The sequence below is a fragment of the Theropithecus gelada genome, chromosome 6 (assembly GCF_003255815.1).
Source record: "Theropithecus gelada isolate Dixy chromosome 6, Tgel_1.0, whole genome shotgun sequence".
Classification (NCBI taxonomy): Eukaryota; Metazoa; Chordata; class Mammalia; order Primates; family Cercopithecidae; genus Theropithecus; species Theropithecus gelada.
The window spans coordinates 63190385-63215278 of record NC_037673.1 but is presented as its reverse complement, the minus strand read 5'-3'; the positions used below and the strand labels follow the sequence as shown (position 1 = coordinate 63215278).

The following is a 24894-nucleotide window of genomic DNA, read 5'->3' as shown; positions in this document are numbered from 1 at the left end:
ATTCCTTTTTCCAACACAGTTTCAACAATAATCAATGCATGGTCAATCTTATTTCATTTATACCATAGCCACTATCATTTAGCCTTCCCCATCCTCTGCTTGAGATTATTTTGACAAAAGTCTCAGTTTGAGAATTACTATAAAAATTGAAAAGTAAAATCACTATAAAGATTTTTTTTTTTTAATACAGCACATTTTCTATTTACCTAAAGAGATCACAAGATATACCTGGCTATGTATTTTTTTTTTTCGGTGAGCAATAAAGTTTAATTAACCAGTACTGCGAGGTCACCTTCATGAATTAGCATCCTGCTCTGGGCTGAAGGACGGAACAAGCAGAAGCAGAGGCCAAACCCATCCCTCCATGCTCCCCATTGTGCAGATGGACTCGCTGAGGCTCCAGCACACACTGCTTGCTCAGCACTTCATCTATTTCAGGCCAAAGTGTCAGCAGAACTGATACCCACAGGGCATCCAAGTCCACATCCAGACCCAGTTCCCTCTGTGGCCATCTCTTAAACCAAGCCACTGACTGCTGATGGTGAGTTTCCAATCATGGGCTGCACTGAGGGTGCCAGAGGCCTGGCTGGGTATGCAGCCTAGTGGGTATGGAGTGAAGGAGATTTGGGAGTGGCATCTAGAATATCAGCATGAGGGGCAGAGAGGAGAAAGAGAACCCATGGCTTGCAGCCAGCAGGGGAAACGGGCCCAGTGCACAGACGGAGCCCCTAGTGAAGCCCATCCAGGCCAAGCGCCCTCAGTACAGATCTGAGTGGAACAGGACAAGACTGATAAGTAAAGAAAATGAGAGAAGCTGAGCAGGCAGGGGCCCCACTGCCTCCTGCCTGCAAGGAGGCCATGCTGGATGTGCAAACGGAATAGCAGGTACACAAAGATCCTCACTGAGGGGGCCCGAAGAGACATGAGGCCAGAGGAGTCAGGGCAAGCAGGGCGCGCCACTCCCAATGTCAGTCATTCCTTGCTGGCCAATATGTTAGGACCAGCTGCTCCATGGAAACGATCTGGTCCACTATTTCCCAGAAACTGGAATTTGCTGCTTGGTACCTCCTCCTGGGGTAGAGCTGCCACACGGGGAGCAGTTGGGAGAAGAGCAGCTGGCTGGGGGACAAGTGGCTCTGGGGTGTGCACTGGCATCAGCCACATGTGCACCGTGATGCTGGGTTCATATGTGCTGCCCTGGGAGCTCAAGCCCCCGGGCCATTCTCTGTTCAGGGGACTGAGTCGTATAACCACGGTCACCCAGGTCCTCCCCTCGTCATCCTCATAGATGCCAGGCCTCCAGATCCACAGAGAGTTAGGGGGGCGCCCTGAGATGCAGAGAAGCTTCGGAGGCCATGGCAAGGCTGCACTCCGGGGTCGCCTCGAGGCGCACGCGTATACTCAACTGGATTTAAGAGCAATCTTATGTGGTGCAATATTTCATTTAGTAAAAATGTAAAACAAAGCCTCCTCAGGCATTCCCACACCTATCAGATGATATTTAGTGGTTGTGTAAGATCATTTAGTTTAATCATAGTTATCACAATGTTGCTAATCTGTATTTGGTATATTTGTGCTTAGTTCCAAGGCATTTTATGAACATTATTAACCCCTTACTGATAAGTACATAAATAAACAATTAAAATAATAATATGAAAAAGAATAAAGATAGAAGGTAGAAGAGTAAAAAAAAGTTTTTAAACTACTTAAGTAATGAAAAAATTATAAACGCTGTGTAAGAGTAATTCTGAAGGACAACAGTCAAAAACTAAATATATATAAAATGTGATACGCCTATAACATATACAAGAAACAAAGAAAAGATGCTGATGGCTAGATCATACTTATAACTAGAAGATCAACATCAGTGTCTGGTCCCATTAGCCTAATTCTAATCAAGAAGAAAGCTGGGTGTTTTTTCAATATGAACAGTGTTAAAATTTAACAGTGTTAAAATCAAACTATGGTTAACCTAAACATGTCTGAAAATGTATTAGTGTGCAATTAAATGGTAGACATACACACTGAATTACCAGGGAATCCGTACATCTGCAAAATTTTCCATTTTTATATTTTTAGATACAATTTACACAATGAACACATTCTAAGAGTATAGATGGTAGAGAGATACAATCATATAACCAGCAGGAATCAAGACATGTTAACATTTCCATCACCCTAAAAGGTTCACACTTGCCCCTTCCCAGTCAACACCTGACCAAGGCAGCCTGTCCTGAATAAAAGTACATTTGTGTACAAGTGTTAATAAGAACACAGGCTTCTGTTCTCATGGGTAAAGATATGCGAATGAAACTGCTGGGTCATAGTCTGTAAGCTATTTAATTCTATTCAAAACTATTGTCTTACAAAGTGGTTTTATTATTTAACACTCCCAGAAAAGAGAATTACAATTACATTCTCAGCAACACTTGGTATTTTCAGTCTTCCTTAATTTTGCATTTTTCTAATTACAAATGGCATTGAGAAGCCTTATCTGTATCTAGATCTCATTTTGATGAGACAGATCAACAAGTCTCATACTTTAATGGAATAATGCTTTCGGAGAAGAGAGATCAAATTTTGTATATGAGAGGAAGGCAAATTATTGTGATCGAGAGTACACTGTGTTGAAAGAAAATTCTCCATAAACATTTCACATTCCTGCATGTTCTCGGTCCTCTGAGTAATGTTATTTACATAAGGTGTTTGTATAGAGACATTGTAGGATAGTAACACTAAGCAAGATTCAGAGTCCACCTTCCCCTCTCCAGAAAAGACTTGCTTACACTCCAGAGGAGAGGATGGACAGGTTACCAGTGGTCCTAAATAAGATCAGGTTTTCTATTTTGGGGTTCTTCTCCTATAACGTACACTACTGCATGAGCAGGTACTATAGGACTCTCAGTATGTCACCCTGTGAAGAACTGACACAAGACATTGCTCTAGTTACTGCTTTTGTGGTAATAATCTCTCTGTCTCTAATCTGAAGGTATTCTGTTTTCTGGCAGGCTTAACTTTTTAGCTTATAAATAGGGTAAAATCTCAGACTTCACTATTTCTGACTTAACCACTGTAGACTGAAAAACACGGCCAGAATGTTTTACACCACCTAAAATAATGAGATAGAATATTTCCCCAACCCCATGAATTTGGGCAGGCCTTGTGACTTGTTTACATCAACTCAATGCAGCATAAGTTTTGTTAGGCAAGTGACAGTCCCTATGCCTCATGATTTGCAAAGTCCACCTTTACCTTCTTTGAATGTTGCCCTGAGAATACAATGCCACAAAGAAGCCTGGGATAAAAGACCACATGCTGATTCACATAATTCAGAGAAACAGTCAACTGCTGTTGTTTTAAGCCACCAAGTGGTGGAGAGATTCTTAACACAGAAACAGATACCTAAAACAATTGGTTTTGGTTGTTTAAAAATAACAAACAAAAGTTTTAAATAGTTATTTCCTTTTTATCCTTCTAACAGCTATAGAATCTGTACCATAAGCACCCCTCCATTTTCTATATCAGTAATCTGCGGATTTTTTTATTCCCCTCAGTCAATCTTGCTACAGGTTTATCTACTGGATTATCTTTTCAAAGAGGAAATGTTATATTTTGTTCATTTTCTTAGAGTATGCTTTCTATTTCATTGATTTCTGCTTTCTTCTCTATATTTTCTGCCTTTCACTTATTCTGAATTTCTTTTTCTGTCCTTAGAATAAAACTTTCTAATCCTTATTTCTTCATTAAACTTTAAAGATACAAATTATCCAAGTACTACTTTAATAATTTAAGCACACATTTAATAATTTTGATGTTGTCTTTTGCTGAATATATTTAATGTCCTTTCTAATTTTCCATCTGATTTATTATTTTACTGATGGGTTATTCAAAACTGACTTCCTTAATTTCAAAATATTTGGTAATCTACCAAACCTCACTTTGTTACTGATTTCTATGTAATTCCAATGCAGTCAACAGAACAGTACTATCATTTCAAGTCTTTGAAATATGTTGAGACTTTCGATGGTCCCACATAATTCTTAGTGAGAGGTTCCATGTGTACATGAATGTCACATACTACATCTCTTGGGTATAATGTTCTATAAATGTCAATTAGATAAAATTGGTTGACAGTTGTGTTCAAATCTTCTATAGCCTTACCAATTTATGGCTTTCTTTTTCTGTAAGTTATCGAAAAGTATAGGCATCTCTTAACTACAGTTGTAAATCTGTCTATTCTTTTATTTTTATTTCATGTATGTTGGAGGTCCACTATACCGTGAATAGATATTTAGGGCTCATACCTCCTTGGTGAATGGATCCTTCTAACATTATGAGGTTTTTTTCCCTGTTAGTAATCCTTGTCTTTTAATATTTTGCCTGATGTCACGATAGTCCTATAGGAGCTTTCTCTTGATTAGTGTTAATGTGGTATATATTTTCCATCCATTACTTTTAACTAAACGTCTTTACATTTCAAGTACCCATTTGTAGGAAGCATAATGTTGGGTCTTTTTAGAAATCAAATTTGACAATTTCTATGTTTTAATGGTGGGCTTAGATCTTTCATATTTTATGTAATTATTGCCACGACAGAACTTAAAACTATCACATTATGATTTCTTTTTTTTTTTGAGACGGCGTCTTGCTCTGTCACCCAGGCTGGAGTGCAGTGGCACGATCTCAGCTCACTGTAACCTCCACCTCCCAGGTTCACGCGATTCTTCTGCCTCAGCCTCCCGAGTAGCTTGGACTACAGGCGCCCGACACCGTGCCCGACACCAGGTAGTTTTTGTACTTTTAGTAGAGACAGGGTTTCCCCATGTTGGCCAGGCTGGTCTCAAACTCCTGACCTCAAGTGATCCCCACCGCCTTGGCCTCCCAAAGCACTGGGATTACAGGTGTGAGCCACCACACCCAGCCTCATATTTATTTTCTATTCGTTCTTTGTTCATCTTTTCTTACCTTCTAATAAAGTTTTCCTTTTATTACATTTTATCTCCTTTTATGGACTTTTAGCTATCCTACATTTTTGGTTGCTCTAGAAATTACAATATGCATTCTTCATTCAATATAGCCCATTTTCAAATGATATACCATTTCACATATAATCTAAGTACTATAAAAGAGTATGCGTATATTTACTTCCATCTTTTGTGCTGTCTTATATTTTACTGACACATACTATAAATTCTACAATACATTGTTATTTTTGGCTTTGTGCTATCCACTGTCATTTATATAAATTTAAAAACCAGAAAATAAACTTTCGTATTTATTCACATTTACCATTTCCTTCTGTCTTTATTTCTTATCATAGATCTGCTATTAAGGCTATTTGATCAATTTTTTAAATTTAAGATATTCTATTTTTCAGTTCCAGAATATGCATTTGGTTTTTTGGCATTTCCATTACTCACCTGAAATACTCAATCCCCCATATATTATCCTGCCAATTGCCTTAATGTTCTTTTCTCCTAATTCCAATAACTGGGTCATCTATAAGCCTATACAATCACCCTTTTCCATGTCTTTGTATATTTCATATATTTTATAATATTCTAGACACTATAAGGTAATAGTCAGAAATTCAGTATAATTTTATTCATTTGGTTTTGGGGCTTTTTTTCAGACAGGGTCTCAGTCACCCAGGCTGGAGTGCACTGGCACAATCTCAGCTCACTGTAGCCTCAACCTCCCAGGGTTCAAGTAATCCCCAATCTCAGTCTCCCAAATAGCTGGGACTATAGGCATGTACCACCACCACAGTCAGCAATTTTTTATTTTTTGTGGAGACAGGGTCCTACTATGTTGCCCAGGCTGGTATTGAACTCCTGGGCTAAAGCAATCCTCCTGCTTCCACCTCTCAAAGTGCTAGGGTTACAGGCATAAGCCACTACGCCCCACTATAATATTGTTTTAAGTGTTATTTCCCAGGGAGTGTAAGGTCCTTCTACTTCTCCCAGGATAAAGGTTGGAAATTCAGATTTCTAGTAGAGTCCATTTCAGCTGGGACTGGCAGCAGCTTTAATTAGACTGAATTCATCTGTAATAAGCCCAAATCCCAACCTCCCCATCACTGACCCAAAGTCACCTTTTCGATCTTGTCAAATCTGAGGTAGTAGAAGTTTGGGTTGCAGTTCCAAATATTTTTTCTTTCAGTTTACCTTTAGATTCAAGTCCAACAGGGCCCCAAATTCCAAGCACTCTTTGAATTTGCAGGACTACATGATTTCTCTATGCTTTCAATCCTCTCCTATCCTGCGACTTCTTGGCAAAATGTAACGGGAAGACAGAACCAAAGTATCATGCTTAATTATTTGATTTTTGTCTTTGAGGCTCTGTCAGAGTCCCACATCTCCCTTAAAGCCCCCACTGTCATTCAAGGATCCTAATTCTCGAATGCCTTTATCCTATAACTTCAATGTCTCTCCATATTATCCACCTATACTGATACCAGACACTTGCCCCCAGGCAGGCAAACCGCCACATTCACCTACACAGAACTCTTGTTAACTCTGAAATTCAGATCACTAAGGCTTCTTTGAGTCCACCAATTTTTGTTAGCCCTATTTTATAAGTGTAGGTCAAGGTAGAAGAATCTGTGGAATTCTCTTCCATCTCAGTGTAGCAGGACTGACATAACTTAGGAAACAAGAAAGCCTCAATTTTTTTTCAACAGAAAAACTCGCTCATTCCACAATTAGACATATGACTACAAATGCAAACATCTCAGACAGAATTAACTATGAAAAGCTGACATAAGACCATTCTATAATCTGAAGGAAGAAGTGGGAGAGAACAAGGAAAGAAAACAGCTCAATATGGCTCATAACAATACTTGGAAAAGGTGAAACTGCATAAAATAAAGACTGGAAGTCTGTGGGTAAATTTCACCTGTTCCTAGCATAGAGTTGACTTGGCTATTTTCAACAATAGGTCAACAAAAGGTGTGCAAAAAGACATTTGTGACAATACGGATTACAAATATGTATATTCACAAAGCTGTTGCTTAATATGACAGGGAAATTAAATCATGGCATTGTTTCAAACCTAGAAATAGCTTTCTTGTCTAATCTTTCTTTTTTTGTGTGAGACAGTCTCATTCTGTCACCCAGGCTGGAGTACAGTGGCGCGATCTCAGCTCACTGCAACCTCTGCCTCCCGGGTTCAAGCAATTATCATGCTTCAGCCTCCACAGTAGCTGGGATTACAAGTGTACGCCACTACACATAGTTAATTTTTGTAATTTTAGTAGAGATGGGGTTTCACCATGTTGGCCAGGATGCTGGCCTCAAGTGATTCAAGCACCTCAGCTTCCCAAAGTGCTGGGATTATAGGTGTGAGCTACTGTGCCCAGCCTCTCATACAGTCTTGACTAGATTCTAAACTCTTCCCCATAAGATGCAATCCTGTAGCAGGATTAATTTCCCCACATGTATTTTATCACTTCTCTTCACTTCCTCATGTTTATGTCTACGCCAGAGTAATTCCCAATCACCTTTGTTTCTCCTAGTAATTTGTAATAACTTCTTTTCCTCCATGAATTCATTATGCATGACTTAGGGAGCCCTAAATGGAAACAGAAAAAGGCAGTCAAATTCACTAGAAAGAACCCTAATTATGATGGGGAATATTAAGTCTATCCTTACAAAGAGAAACAGTCTAAAATACTCTAAACTGATTGTGACCACACACAGCAATATGCTATACCAAGCAGGTGTATTTTTTCTCTCATCTTAAAAAGAATCTCTCCTGAAACCACATCTCTCTCTACAGCTACCAACCCATTACTCTGCTGTCTTTTACAGAAAAATTCCTCAAACAAGTTGTCCACATGCAGTGACTTCAATTATTCTATCAAGTGTTCCTATATCCACTCCAATGACACTTTTGTCCCTATCGTTTCAAGAAAAACTGTTCTTAAAACATCTAAAGTCAATAGACAATCTGGCCAGGCACAGTGGCTCACACCTGTAATCCCAGCACTTTGGGAGGCGCCACGGCAGGCGGATCACTTGAAGCCAGGAGTTCGCGACCAGCCTGGCCAACATGGTGAAAGCCCATTTCTACTAAAAATGCAAAAATTAGCCAGGCATGGTGCAGGGCACCTGTAATTCCAGCTATTCAGGAGGCTGAGGCAAGAGAATCGCTTGAATCTGGGAGGCAGAGGTTGCAGTGAGCTGAGATTGTGCCACTGCACTACAGCCTGGGTGACAGAGTGAGACTCCATTGCGAAAAATAAAAAAATAAAAAAATACAGCTGGATGTGGTGGCTCACACCTGTAATCCCAGCACTTTGGAAGGTCGAGGCAGGCAGATCACTTGAGGTCAGGAGTTCGAGACCAGCCTGGCCAACATAGTGAAATCCTGTCTCTACTAATAACACAAAAATCAGCTGGGCATCGTGGCACATGCCTGCAATCCCAGCTACTCGAGAGGCTGAGGCAGAAGAATCACTTGAACCCAGGAGGCAAAGGTTGCAGTGGGCCAAGATCCCGCCACTGCAATCCAGCCTGGGCGACAGAGCGAGACTCTGCCTCAAAAATAAACAAACAAATAAATAAATAAAATAAATTCAATAGACAATCTAAATTCATTTCTCCCCCTTGCTTTCTTAGCAGCATCGCTTCCCCTTACTTTCCAAGTTTTCTTCATTTAGCTTCCAACACACCACACATTCTCCTAGTTTTGTTTCTATACCACTGGTCAAACCTCAGTTTCCTTTGCTAGTTGCTCCTCTTTATGCCAACCTCTTAACTCATTCCTAATGATACAAAGAACACAGATCTTGGCCTTCTTTTCTATATATACTCACACATTTGGTGCTCATCCAGTCTCAATTCCTGAACTCTTATCTACCTTTTAAATACTAAGTACTCTAATGATTGCTATCTTAGTTTGGGTTCTCCCAAAGGCAATGACTGAGGTAAGAACCTGAGTAAAAGTAGTTTGTCTAGAGAATGACCTACGGGAACAGGAAGAGTAAGACAGGGATGGAAGAAAAGCCAATATAAGGAATAGTATACTATCAATGTCATCCCTAAAGATAACAGGGGATCAATCTACTTAAACCTCCCAAGAAGCATATAGATGGTCTCTCAAAATTCTCTCCAGATAGAATGAGACGTGACCTTTTATCCATCCAGTATGATACAGGAACAGCACTGCCTCTATAGGCATTACCTCTGCCTCACTACCAATCTATGCTTACTTTCTAATCTTTTTGGCCTCCCACAGAAAAGAAATCACTGGGGCCAAAAAATGAAGAGTGTGTTTGCAGCAGGAAGCTCAGCCTGAGGAGAGTCTAAGCTTTCATAGTATTATTTCCTGCAGGAGGGGTTAAAAATCAGAGGTGAGCCAAGAGAACTGTGATGCAGGACACCAGAAATGCCTGCTTTACTGAAGCCTGGACCACTCTCCTAAACCTCAGACTTGTATATCCAACTCCCCATCCAATGTCTCCATTCAGTGAAGGGATTTAAAGAAAAAAGCAGGAATTAATTATTTAGAAAAGAGAAACAGTAAAAATGACTAAATCCATCAGCTAGTTCTGTTTTTGGTAGAAGCAGAGAAACATAAAGAACAGACAATTTCCCAGCAGATCTAAAGAAATAAAACATACGAGTAGGAATCAGAATGGTAATTTAACAATACAGATAAGTATTTTTAGGCAAGGTGCAGGTGGGAGGATCATTTGGGGCCCATAGTTAAGAGACCCGCCTGCACAACATAGTGAGCTCTTGTCTCTACAAAAAAATTACAAAATTAGCTGGGCATGGTGACACATGCCTATAGCCCCAGCTGCTCAGGAGGATAGCATGAGTCCAGGATTTTGAGGCTATCAGGCTACAGTAAGCTATGATTATGCCACTGCACTCCAGCCTGGGTAACAGGGCGAGGCCCTGCCTCAAAAATAAACAAACAAAAAAGTATTTTAAAAAATAAAAAATTACTAAGCTCAGTGACGTGCTTTACAATACATGACTTTATATAAAAATATAAATTATAAGAATTTTCTCAAGAAATAGAAAATCACAGATGAAATTAAGGGTGAAGTTTGTCAAAACTACTACTGTAAAGGACAACATGAACCCAGTGCTTGCTTGCAAACTTTCAGGAGGTGAAATTTGCAAGGTTCAGGGTTCACAACAAAGAAGGAAGATTCAATATAACTGTGATACCAACACCTCTCAAAGTCAGTATAAAGCAACCATTTAGTTGCTTCTGTATAATTTAGGATTTTCTGAAGTATTCTTGAATCTAACATTTAGATCTAACATTAGAATTTAACATTTAGATTCAAGAACAAAAATGTTATATTTAGATTAAAGAATACTTCAAAAAATCCTAACTTATACGAAAGCAACTCAAATGCAACAGTAATAGTAAAACATGACTAAGGAGAATTGATTCTAGGAATGCCAAGACGATTTTTCTCTACGTGAGAACAATCTACTGACAATACCTCATCATACAATGAGACAAAAGGGGGAATACCAAAAGGTAATAAATCTAAATAAAAGTCAACATCTATTCTTGACAAAATTCTTAGTATATTAGAAACAGTGTATTTCCTCAATAGGAAACTAACCATCAGTGTCCAGAATAAAACACTAGAGATATTCCTATTAAAATAAAAAATATGAGTATTACCAATAAAGTACAAAGACAAACCACAGAATGGGAGAAAATATCTGTAAATCATATATCTGATAATGAACTTTTAGCTAGAATAGATAAAGAACTCTTAAAACTAAACAAAAAGACAAAAAACAAAACTTTAAAAAGGGCAAAGGATTTGAACAGGCATTTCTCCTAAAGATAAAACAAATGCCACAAAAAGCCCATAAAGATGCTAATATTACTAGTCATTTGGGTAATACAAATCAAAACCACAATGATATTACCATTTTATACTCACTAGGATGGCTGTAATCGAGACAGGCAATAACATACTGGGAGGATGTGGAGAAACTGGAATTTCAAAGACAGCTGATGGGAATACAAAATGGTGTGGTCACTTTGAAAAATAGGCTGGCAGTCCCTCCGAAAAGTTAAACACAATTATCATATGATACAACAATTTCACTCCTAGGTATCCAAAAGAACTGAAAACACATGTTCTTGGAAAAATTTGTAACTAATGTTCATAACAGCGTTATTCAGTGACCAAAAAGTAAAAACAACTCAAATGTCCATCAGCCAATGAATAAACAAAATGTCATCTATCCCTACAGTGGAGTATTATTCAGCTATAAAAAGGATGAAGTACTGATACATGATACAACATGTATGAACTTTGGAAACATTATGCTATGTTAAACCAGACACAAAAGGCCACATGTTGTATGATTTGATTTTTATCAAATATCAGGAATACTCAAGTCGACAGAGGCAAAGTAGATTAGTGGTTGCCATGATCTGGGGACAGACAAGAATGAGGAGTGCGTGCCAAGGAGTATGGGTTTTGTTTTGGTTTGGTTTGAAGCCCCAATGAAATGTTTTGGAATTAGATAGTGATAATGGGTACACAACTTGTAAAAATACTAAAAACTATTGAACTGTATACTTTAAAAGGGTAAACTGTATGTGAATTATACCTCAATTTAAAAATATATTTAAAAGAAAAATATTAGGACATCAGTTAATGTCACTTTTATGCATTTTCTTTTCTTTGAGACACTGCCTCTCTCCTCTGTCACCTAAGCTGAGGGGCAATGGCACAATCAACCTCTTAGGCTCAAAGCGATCCTCCCACCTTGGCCTCTCAAGTAGCTGGGACTACATGTGTGCACCACCACATCTGGGTAATTTTTTTAGTTTTTATTTGGTAGAGACGGAGTGTCGCTATGTTGCCCAGGCTGGTCTCAAACTCCTTGGCCTCAAGCAATCCCCCAGCCTTACCCTCCCAAAGTGCTGGAATTACAGGCATTAAGTCACCATGCCTGGCCTCAGCCCACTTTTATGTATTAGCACCATAGATTCCAAACTGATTCCCTAATTCTATTTAGTCAGCACCTATTTTTTTTCCTTAAAATCATTTATTTTACTATCTCCCTTTCCACTTTAAAAACCTAAAATACATTACTTAATCCCCAAACCTCCTTAATCTACTCCCAATTTGCCTTTATACAACTTTACTACTGAATCAAATCCTTTGTTCAGGTGAGGCCTTTTGCCTTACTACTGACTCCTCATTCCACCTACCCAATTCAATATACTAATTACTTCTTTGGTTCTTCAAGTGGTATTTTAAGAGAAACTCACTATAAATAAAATGTTTTTATGCAGTGTGTCTACTGCCCTAGAAACTAAACCAGACCTGTTGAAAAGCATGACCTGATTTGAGAATCTTAGATGTGAGTGCCACAGTGCATGAAATTCCACCATTAGTTATTTCTTCTGGTCCCTCCTCATACATCCTTTAGTAAAATGCAAACAAATCTGGAAGAGACACGTTCCTAATTTCTTAAGGTGAATTTCTTTGTAAGTTTATTCTTTCCCCTAAACTGAACAGAAATAAAAGAACCAAAAAGAAACAGAAAAAAAGGTAGGAATTGGCAAAACAATGAGAGGTCAGGTTGAAGTTCTCATTTTCCTTGGGGTTAATTTAGGCTGGGAATGATTAGGAACATCAAAAACCTTCCAAAGAAAGCTAGATCACTCTCAACACCTTATTACAGCAGGATTTTCAAAGGTTAATTATTACCACTTATAAGCAAAGCTTTAAAATACCACCACTTGATGAAAATCTTATCTTTAAAAAGTTTCACTTTCAGTAGCATTCAGATTTATTTTAGGAATAAAATCCATAATCCTGTAAAACTATCCCAAACATCCCTTAGGGCTGAAGATTTATTTTGTAAGTGAAATAGTACAACAGATATGGAGAGGAAAAGAAGAAAAACAAAAATTTAAGCTTCTACTTAACCAAACATAATTTTAAGTAACAAATATTCTTTAAATTTTTCTGTAGAAACTATGGGGTGCTTAGTGCCAAGTTCATTCACATACATGGCACTCCAAAACCCTCTAAAGTATTTTATGCATGTTGAAATATAATCAAAGGTCACAGGACAAATAAGAAGTCTTAGATGCAAAGTTTAATAGCATTTGCATAACATCAGTGGTTCTCAATGAGTGTGAGGACACCTCAGCAGGTCCACAAATGTCAAAGCCCCACATTATAGTAAGTCCACTATCAATATTCCTATTGAGAAAACACATATACATACAGATTTTTGTTTTTGCTGCAATAAAACTCCATGGCCCAAGGGTGAGAGCCAATCTAATAATTCAGTGCTAAGAGTTTGGCAATACTAAGATGGACAATAAATACCCACAAAAAATGACTATTGGAATAGCCTCTTGGAATAGCCCCCCAATTCACAATGACTCCTCCTTTCTCTGAGAAAAGGTTACCACAAATCCATAAAGCACCTTTGTACAAATTTTAAAACTGCAGCCCTTATAGGTATACAGCTTGGCAAGCAGCATGTGGAATAAGCAACCTGCACTATAATATAGAAGCCCTGTTGTGAGGGCTATTCTCCCATTTGAAAGGGGTGGCCCTCTAACATCTATTTTGGTACCAGGTAACACTGCCCTCCTAGATGGAGCAGACTGGAAAGGGGACGGGCACCTGACTCAAGCCAGTCAATCATTTCTCTCTCCCCAGGATATGTAAGTGGGACGGAAAGACAGCAAGTCTATCTCTGCATTTAACGGAACTGTAACATCTGAAGCCATAAGCTATGGAGCTGCTGCCTTCTACCATATGGACACAGAAACAGAATGCTCATCTGAAGAGAGAAAAATATAAAAGAGTGATGGTTCTGGATTCCTGATGGCCTTCCAGTTACTTGTTCTAATTCCTTTCTGAGACTAACTGCATTCTAGCCCTTGAGTATCCATAAGAAACTATTACATCCTTATTATCTTATTTTTACTGGTTTCGGTTACTTTCATGCAATGGGTCTTATTAATATACTTTACTTATACCAAAGCTTTTGAGCTGAAATCTGAAAGTTCAAGTAAGTGAAAATTCAAATATAAATATGATTCTCAATTATTTTGCAAATCAGTCTGTCTCTGTCTTTCTACCCACACTCAAGGACTCAATACCCATTCTTCTAAAAACGGAACTTTGTGTTCCAAAGTTAGGAAATCTAAACCTGAAAACCTGATGTAACACAGGCTTTGAACACTGAAAAAAAAAAAAAAAAAAAAGCATGCACAAACAAGATAAATCTGCAACTGTCACAGTCACTTCTAGACAACTGACTCCCTTTTTCATTACACCTCAACCAATTTAGATTTATCATCAAAAAGACTAGACTTCATGGGCACAAAAAGGTCAAACCTAAACACTTTGGTAGCAATTCTGGACTAAAATAACAAATGGAATCAGTAAAATTAATGCTGAATGACCATATTTGGCTTTCTGATGCTAAATACAACAAATACAAATATGACAAATACGTCAGAAAGAAAACAAACATTTGCTGAGTTACTACTAGGTGCTGAACACTGAAGATACAAAGATAAATGGTCCCGGCCTCAAGGAGTTTCCAATTTTAGATAAAACATGATAGCCACCCAGCCCAGTGGCTCACACCTGTAATCCCAGCTGAGGCAGGAGTTGAGACCAGGAGTTCAAGACCAGCCTGGGCAACACAACACCACCCTGTCTCTAAAAATAAAAATAAAATTAGCCAGGCATGGTGGTGTATGTCTGTAGCCCCAGTTACTTAGGAAGCTGAGGCAGGAGAATTGCTTGACAAGCCCAGGAGTTTAAGGCCACGATGAGCTATGACTGCACGACTGTACTCAACTCTGAGCAAAAGAGCAAGAACACGTCTTAAAAAGAATATTAAAAAGTTACAAATGTGGGGGAAAGGAGACCAAATAGTCTGGTGGTAAGGGAAACAGACTAACAGGACAGAATAAAATAGAATATATAAACCAAAGTGTAGAATATCTGTACATACAGAAAAAAAGTAGTTAGTGTTGCCAGCGGACAAACTTAGGTAGGATAGACTTTGAAATATATAGGAATGACGTTAGTCAGCAGGGGGCCAGAACTTAAAAGCTTTAAATACCATACTAAGTAATATAAACTTTGACGGGTAAGCAGCAGTTTTTAAGACTTAAGGCAAAGGAGGGACATAGTCTAATTTAAGATTTAGATAGATCACTCGGTTAGCAATGCAGAACTAAAAACAATCCTGATACTATTTAGCCAATAATATAACTTACAAAATATGAGGTGAATGTCCCTATACCATCTCTTTCACTGTTTGGTTTAATAAATAAAAGTCATTAATACTTTAACAGTGTAGTCTTCATACTTCACCAGATTATGTAATTTGATGTAGACAATTAAAATGTCATGCATTCTTCTGTTGCTGATTCAATTACTTTGGGGCAAGGTAAGAAAAGTGAAACCACTCAATATATGAGAACCCGGTCTTTAAAAACAGGAACATCTGAAGTTTATCATGCTTAATATTTAAAAACAATTAATAGTAATTCCCTAAACAAAAATGGCAAAACAACTATATGTGATTATTGAAAAATAACAATATATGGCCACCTTGGAACAAATAGAACTGAAAAGCTAGGATATTTGAACAATTTAGGAGGCAGTATCTGAAACTACTGTTCCTAGAAAGCTATGTTTATATGTGGTTTTTGTTTTTGCTCCCTGGGGAAGCAGGGGATGGTTTAAAAGTGACACAAAATCAAGCTGTGTCAATGCAACTAGTTAAAACCTGCATATTTCAAAACTTGACAATATAATTTTAATAGAAGGAATTCCCAGATAACAAAAAGCCTACCAATAAATCACTGAAAATTCAAGAAACAATATAGCTGAACATAAAAGTAGCTGGCTTTGGAAAAATACTGTTTTACATTTGAGTCCAGATTCCACCATTTACCATTCTGTAATCCTGAACACATTAACTCTTCAATCTCAGATTCTTTATGTCAAAAAACAAAGGGCATAAAAACTACATTTTCGTTAGCTGTTCTAAGAAATCCAAATGTCCAACACAAAGCCATATTGAGTGGCTTTTCTTGTGCTACGTTTCCCAAAAGTAACTGAATCAGCAACAGAAAACATAATTATACATAAGTTGAATAAATAATAGTTTTTCCTTTCTATTGAGGATACATAAGAGTAATTTGTTTCTTTGAAAATATTTTATTTATACTATTCATCCTCACAGGTACTTTTTGTGTTTGCCTCTTTACCTGTTTTATTGGGTGTGGGGTGACCATGGCTGGCTGGCATGCTTGTTCTCACATAAGCATTTTTTTCTTTTTGCTTTATCCTCCGAAAGTTGCCACATTAGCATTTTTTAATTGACATATATCACAGTAGCTTAAGGTCGATACTAACTCTCATTCACTTATATGCCCTTAAACACTGTACTGCATTATTTTTACTATAAGAAGGGAAGAGACCACTCAATCATATTTCCCTTCTCATTTGAAACAAATATTTAGGAAAAGAAAGTAGTTGCATCATTCATATATTTATTTATGAATTGAGCTATATAATTTCTCCAAACTAAATTTTAAAATAAAAGTAATAGGCCGGGCGCAGTGGCTCATGCCTGTAATCCCAACACTTTGGGAGGTCGAGGCAGGTGGATCACCTGAGGTCAGGATTTTTGAGACCAGCCTTACCAACACAGGGAACCCTGTCTCTACTAAAAATACAAAAATTAGTAGGGCATGATGGCAGGCGCCTGTAGTCCCAGCTACTCAGGAGGCTGAGACAGGAGAACTGCTTGAACCCGGGAGGCAGAGGTTGCAGTGAGCTGAGATTGGGCCACTGCACTCCAGCCTGGGCAATGAAGCGAGACATCGTCTCAAATAAATAAATAAATAAAATTAAAATTAAATAAAAGTAATAATGCAAGTAATTCTGCCTATCTTCTTTATTCAATAAATGTAGGTCTTGTAATGAGTTTGACAGTGATGTCAATTTTCTTTTCCACAGAGCTTCTCAAAGTCTGATAACTGCACTTTGCTAAATGTTACTCTAGTACTTAATTATATTTTCCATACAAGAGAGGCACTGAACACAAGCCAAATATATCCTATTTGATATTCAGTGGAAGAAACAGTGACTTTTTCTTGAACCTATAGAAAATCCTCACCATGCTGGACAAAGATGTATAACGGTCTCCCCATCATGATACCTTCCATTTACACTGACTTTAGAACTTAATCCCTAACCAACAAGATGCCACTATTTTGCAGAATGAGGTCTGTGGTAGGCATAACATTTTCCACAAATTCTTTTACACTTCTCCCCTCAAGAGGTAAAATCTTCTTCCCCAACACTGGAATAAGAGCTGGTCTTAGTGACGTGCTTCTTAAAAACAAAATACAACAGAAGTGATGCTATACGACATCCAAGGCTAGGATAAAAAGGCTAATACAGTTGCCACTTAGGCTTTTGCCCTTTTCCTTTCATCCACTTGCCCTCTGAAACCAGCCACTTGCTGTAAGGAAACTCAAGTCTTACTGAGAAGCCACATGCAGGTGCTCTGGCTCATGGCCCCTGGCAACCATCTAACTGCAACCACATAAGAACTTGAGCAAGAACCAACTAGCTAAGCCAAGATAAGCCCTAGACCCATGATAGGTAATAATGATGACTCTTCTCGGTTTATAATATCACTAAGTTTCAGATGGTTTATTTCAGAATAAATAATCGGTATAAGGTCTGATTAACCAAAAGCACCTTTGTTGGAAGAAACAATCATGCACTGCTTGACAGAATATGTTCTAAGAAATGCACTGTTTGGCAATTTCATCATTGTACAAACACCACAGAGTCTACTTACGGAAACCCAGATGGTATAACCTACTACACATCTAGGCTATATGGTGTAGCCTATTGCCACTAGACTAAGAACATGTACCACATGCTGATGTAGTGAATATAGCAGGCAACTATGACACAATGGTATTTGTGTATTTAAACGTACCTAAACATAGAAAAAGTACAGCAAAAATATGGTATAAAAGATTACAAAAAAAAAAAAAAAACTAGTACACCTATCATAAATGGAGCTTGCAGGGCTGGAAACTGCTCTGGGTCAGTAGTGAGTGAATGTGAAGGTCTAGGACATTAATATGTACACTACTGCAGACTTTATAAACACTTTACGTAAATTTATTTAAAAAATTTTTTCTTTAATAATAAACCTTAGATTATAACTTTATAAACTTTTTCTTTTTAAAAAAATCTTAACTTTTGTAATAACACGGTGTAAAACACAAACACACTGTACAGCTAACCAGAATATTTTTTCTTTTTCTTAAGAGATGGAATCTCACTATGCTATCCAGGCTGGACTCAAACTCCTGGGCTCAAGCCTCCTAAGTAGTTGGGACTACCAGGCACACACTACCACACCCAGCTCCTATATCCTTATAAGTTTTTTTCTTTCTATTAAAAAAAATATTTTTTTAACTTTTTAAACTTTCTTGTTAAAAACGAAAACACAAACACACACATTAGCCTAGGCCTACCCAGGGTCAGGATCATTACTATCCGTCTTCCACCTCCATATCTTGTCCCACTGGAAGGTCTTCAGGGACAACAACACAACTGGAACTGTCATCTCCTATGATAACAATGCCTTCTTCTGGAATACTTCCTGAAAGACCTGTCATGGGATGATTTATAGTTACCTTTTTTTTTTTTTTTGACACAGAGTTTCACTCTTGCTGCCCAGGCTAGAGTGCAATGGTGCGATCTTGGCTCACCGCAGCCTCTGCTTCCCGGGTTCAAGCGATTCTCCTGCCTTAGTCTCCCGAATAGCTCGGATTACAGGCATGCGCCACCATGTCCAGTTAATTTAGTATTTTTAGTAGAGATGGTGTTTCTCCATGTTGGTCAGGCTGGTCTCGATCTCCCGACCTCAGGTGATCCGCCCGCCTCGGCCTCCCAAAGTGCTAGGATTATAGGCGTGAGCTGCCATGGCCGGCCTACCTTTTTATATGGAGGAGCACACTCTAAGATAATAAAAGGTATCATACAGTAAATACATAAACCAGTAACAACTGTTTACTGTCATTGTGAAGTACTGTGTACTGCACATAACTGTACTATACTTTTATACAACTGGCAGTGCAGAAAGTTTGTTTACACAAACATCAACACAAACCCATGAGTCATGTAATATACTATAAAATAAGTATATACCAGCTATACCACTAAGGAATATTTTTCAGCTCCATATAATGTTATGAAACCAATATTGTTTATATAGTCTATTACTGACCAAAATGTCATTATGTGGCACATGACTATATATTAAACAATTTTACAGAAAATGTTCAACTCGAACGTAATTTCACATGAGAACATATACAGAAAAAGCCTAACATACCTTGTTATAGTAGAGGTTAACTGCATCGTCATTTTATTTGCATGTGATGATGCTTCAAGGGACACTATTTGATCCCATGGATTTATCAAGAGGATACAAGCATGAATATATACAAGATATATGGGCTTAATGAGCTTACATTCCAAGAAGGAAAAAACAATAGTAAATGATAAGAAAAATTCAGACTGTGTTAAGTGCCATGAACTAAAAACATATTAAGGGGAGAAGAATCAGAGGAAGAACAATTTCAGACAGAGTGAACAAGAGAAATCTCACTGAAGGTTAAATCTGATAAGAACTGGGCCAGGTGCAGTGGTTCACACCTGTAACCCCAGCACTTCAGGAGGCTGAGATGGGCAAATCACTTGAACTTAGAAGTTCAAGACTAGCCTGGCCAACATGGTGAAACCCACCTCTACTAAAAGCACAAAACTTAGCCAGGCATGGTGGCACATGCCTGTAGTCCCAGCTACTTGAGAGGCTGAGGCAGGAGAATCACTTGAACCCAGGAGGCAAAGGGTGCAGTGAGCCAAGATTGCCCACTGTACTCCAGCTTGGGCAAAAGAGTGAGACTCCACCTCAAAAAAAAAAAAAACAAAAAACAAATCTGGTAAGAACAGCCTGTCACAGATCGGGAGAAAAGCAATCCAACCAAAGGAGAAGGTATAAATGCCTGGACGTGGCAACAAACACCAGCGTGACCACAGCATAATGAACACAGAAAGAATCATGTAAGATGACATCACAGAACCCAACCAGACCAAGTACCCACCTTATAAATCATAATAAGCAGTTTACATTTTATTGTAATCACAATGAGAATTCATTAGAGGGTTTTAAACAAGAAGAGTAATATCTAATTTAAGTTTTTAAAAGATTGTTCTGGCCAGGCACAGGGGCTCACGCCTGTAATCCCAGCATTTTGGGAGGCCAAGGCGGAAGGATCACTCAAGGTCAAGAGTTCAAAACCAGACTGGCCAACATAGTGAAACCCCATCTCTACTAAAAAAAAAAAAAAAAAAAAAAAACTATATACACACACACACACACACACACACACACACATTAGCTGTGCGTGGTGGCCTGCGCCTGTAGTCCCAGCTACTTGGGAAGCTGAGGCAGAATTGCTTGAACCTGGAAGGCAGAGGTTGCAGTCAGCGGAGACTGTACCACTGCACTCTAGTCTGGGTGACAGGGTGAGACTCCATCTCAAAAAAAAAAAAAAGATTGCTCTGGCTGCTATATTGAGAAAGTGCTATAGAGAGGCAATATTAGTGCAAATGTCTACAGTACCTGAAAATCAATGCTTCTGCATAGGATAAGTGCCCTACAAACCTTGGCTATCATTATTATTGCTGTCATCATACACAACCCACGTTGTTGCACGTATATAGTTTTCCTTCCTCTGACAAAGTATATATTCCTTGAGGATAGAACTTCAGTAATCTTATATAAATGAGTATATCAGAATTAGAGATTTTACCAAACTACACTGTGTGTCCTCCAACCAGCAGGATTCTGCCCCAAAAGGCCTGGGACATAGTCAAGGCATGTACACGTTATGGGCTCCCCAGGGGATTCCAATATTGTGCCTTAAAACCACTAGTCAGCGCCATTCCTCTTCTACATCATCCTCTGATACAACGCAAAATCAATGTTTAACAGATTTCTAGAATTAATGACACACATGTTCAATTACGAAGTAGCTGCTTTGAAGCAAATGTAGTAAGAGGTTCACTACTGCTTAATTAGTTATATTTCAGGCCTCAAACAACCAGAGGTATTAACCTTCACCGAAATCCATCTAATATTAGAGTTTCATGGAACCCGACTTTCAACTTGAAAGAAAATACTCACACTGGCCAGGCGCAGTGGCTCACACCTGTAATCCCAACACTATGGGAGGCCGAGGCAGGCGGATCACAAGGTCAGGAGACTGAGACCATCCTGGCTAACACGGTGAAACCAAGTCTCTACTAAAAATACAAAAAATTAGACAGGCGTGGTGGCGGGCACCTGTAGTCCCAGCTACTTAGGAGGCTGAGGCAGGAGAATGGCTTTTGTATTTAATACTCCATGAGGCAGAGCTTGCAGTGAGCTGAGATCCCACCACTGCACTCCAGCCTGCGCCACAGAGCGAGACTCCATCTCAAAAAAAAAAAAAGAAAGAAAAGAAAAGAAAAGAGAAAATAATCACACCAAAAATGCAAATCACTTATAAAAAAATAAAATTTGTCTATATTAAAATTTCACTACCAAATACAACTTAGCAGTGGTAAAGTAACATGGTAAAGTAGTAAAGTATACAACTTAGCATTGGTAAAGTAACAGCACATTCTCATTTATTTTCCCTAAGAATTTCATGTAAAGTAGTTTTTTTTGTTTCTTTTTGAGATCGAGTTTCCCTCTTGTCACCCAGGCTGGAGTGCAATGGCACCATCTCGGCTCACTGCAACCTCCACCTCCCGGGTTCAAGCGATTCTCCTGCCACAGTCTCCCGAGTAGCTGGGATTACAGGTGCCTGCCACCATGCCCAGCTAATTTTTTCGTATTTTTAGTAGAGACGGGGTTTCACCGTGTTGGCCGGGCTGTCACGTAAAGTTTTTAAAGCTCAAAAGCAAACTCTAGATATAGCTGACAGAGTGATAACTTGAGAATTCCATTTGTTTGGTTGTATCCTACTCAAAGTTGCCAATTTAATATTATTCAGTTAATAGTTTCCAAATAATAACAACCAACGCATACAGGAAACTACTTTAGAAAGGAACAAAAGAATAAAAAACTAATTTATTCACCTTTATTTGGATGGATCTATGAGAATTATTGCTATGCAATAAAAAGCAATTCTAGGCCGGGCGCGGTGGCTCAAGCCTGTAATCCCAGCACTTTGGGAGGCCGAGACGGGCGGATCACGAGGTCAGGAGATCGAGACCATCCTGGCTAACATGGTGAAACCCCGTCTCTACTAAAAAATACAGAAAACTAGCCGGGCGCGGTGGCGGGCGCTTGTAGTCCCAGCTACTCGGGAAGGCTGAGGCAGGAGAATGGCGTAAACCCGGGAGGCGGAGCTTGCAGTGAGCTGAGATCCGGCCATTGCACTCCAGCCTGGGCTACAGAGCGAGACTCCGTCTCAAAAAAAAAAAAAAAAAAAAAAAAAGCAATTCTAAAGTAGTTATTTTAACTAATTCCATCAAAAATTTATCTTTTAAAAAGTAATCAATCACATGATGAAACTTCTATGAATAATGGAATTATGACCTGATACTCAAATGAGACAAATGTATATTTTGTTGTTTTAAAAAATTAATCTCGGGACAGACAGATCATCTGGAAAACAAAAAAACCTTTAACTGGAAAAGATAATATCCTATGAACAACCACTGTAAGAATTACAAATCAGACGCATTAGACTAAATTAAACAATCCTAATTTTCAAAGTTTTAAATTTTAGAACCATTCTTAATTAGTATTACTAAACCAAACTGTTCATTGATTAACAATATCAGATTTAAAGGCTTTAATTAGAAGTGCATAGTTACACAGAGAATATTACAGTCATGGAAAAATAATTTTGCCAGTTCGAGTATTACTTGTTTACCTTTCTAACCTCACGATGAACCATATGTTTGAAGAAAACTGTGGGCCCTGATGAAAATTACTAAAAAAGGGGGAAAATAATTTAAGATACTTAACTCCTCAGTATTAAATATAAAAGCAGGAATATGAAACACCTTCATTTATGAAATGTCTAAATATAAATATACCATCATTTAACACAATATATTATAGTAAAAAGCTATGGAGGTTTAGGCAGAACCACTGTGTACAAATTCATTGTTTCTTCTCTCACCCTGCATAAGTCCTATTATTTGGTTTTAGTTATTCCACACCCAAATTACACACACACACACACACACACACACACATATCTATAAACCTGTATTTTAAACTATGAAGCCTTACGGATGGATTCTGACATTTTTCTAGTAGCTCAATAGCCAATTTCTCCAATTTTCCAATAAAATTTCATAGTGGCAATTTAAGAAGAAAACAAGAAATGCTGAATCAAACACATTTTATATACATTTTGGGACACAAGTCAGGAAGGAAATCACTGACCTATAGAACTTTTGCATTCAAATGTAGAAACACTCACTCTTGATTCTCTTTATTCAGATATCATCTTTAATATACATTATACATTTACAAACAACAATTGCTCTTCCATCCACATAGCTTTAAAAAATGTGACATAGTCAAGCACTTTAGTAATTACTCTAACAGGCATTTCTTTCAGATATTAACTTAAAATATATACAACTTATAAGAAATCTTACTTGGTTTTACAACTCTCTGGTAAAACGTCAGACAACTAGCTTTCTGCAGCACCAAAAAGACACAGTACTATGTAAGGCACCTCATTAGTGACTCATCTGTATACTCCCATGATACCAGCACAGGAATCATCTCAGTCAAATTGACCACTTACTCTCAAAACCAAAAAGTACCCTCCCCACCAAAGATACCTAAAATTCATCATCACACATTCTCTACCTCAAATGCAAAAGAACTAGACTACAGAATAAGAGAACTGACAAAAAAAAAGTTATCAATAGTCACACTTAATATTATAAAATAAAGCTGGAATTTCCTAATGGAAATAAGCCTGGATGCTCTTTATTAGACTCCCAAGCCCCTCAAAAACAGCATTTTCACTAACTTTAACTGCTAGCTAATGTTAACTTACAAGTCCATGGATCAACCCCAAATTAAAAACTCCTGCTCTTAATAATTACAACTAATACATTTACATTGGCAATAGAGATCTACAGTCCCTTATTCAAACTCTTCAGGCCAGTAGATGTGCTTCAGAACTGAGAATCTGGAAAATACTGCTGCAGAGAAGTATAATTTATAAATATTAACTCTCATGGGAAAATGATATAAATAAACACCAATATTAGCCTCACATCGCAGTTCAGTGTAAGTCATATTTTATCAACCAAATGAATTAGGGAAAAAAGTTCATGCCCAGGGGTGAGGCTACAGTATCAGAACACTTGCTTGTGCATAACTAAGGCGACCTGCCCTCTTCAAGCAGCCCTTTTAACTGGGAGCAAAGCAAAGACAGCAAAAAAAGAGAAAAGTTCAATTTTCAGGAATTTCTGAATTTCAGAATTGCACAGAAGGAATTGTGGACCTAAAATTGGGATGTTTTAAGAAGGTTTTTATCAAATGTTTAAAATGTTTCCCTATTAATGGAAATTAAACACATATGGATGGGAAGGTTTAGGTAATTGAGACTGTCAGTAGTTGTCAAAAGAGTCATTTTGAAAATACATGAGAACATTTTCATTGTCACAATGAATGGACTTGCCAAAGGCCAGTGATGGTTAATATCCTGTACCAACTTTTAAATGTCCTCCAGCCCTGAAGCTGAAAAAAATTTTACAATTATCTAAGCCTAGAACCT

At 38.1% G+C, this 24894-nt stretch overlaps 1 protein-coding gene and 1 pseudogene across 5 annotated transcripts in view; both read right to left on the bottom strand.

The window, feature by feature from the left end:
• Positions 1-24894, bottom strand: part of ERBIN (erbb2 interacting protein) — a 160068-nt gene that overhangs the window by 94689 nt on the left and 40485 nt on the right. The window lies entirely within an intron of this gene.
• On the bottom strand, positions 969-1357 carry LOC112625923 (annotated as a pseudogene).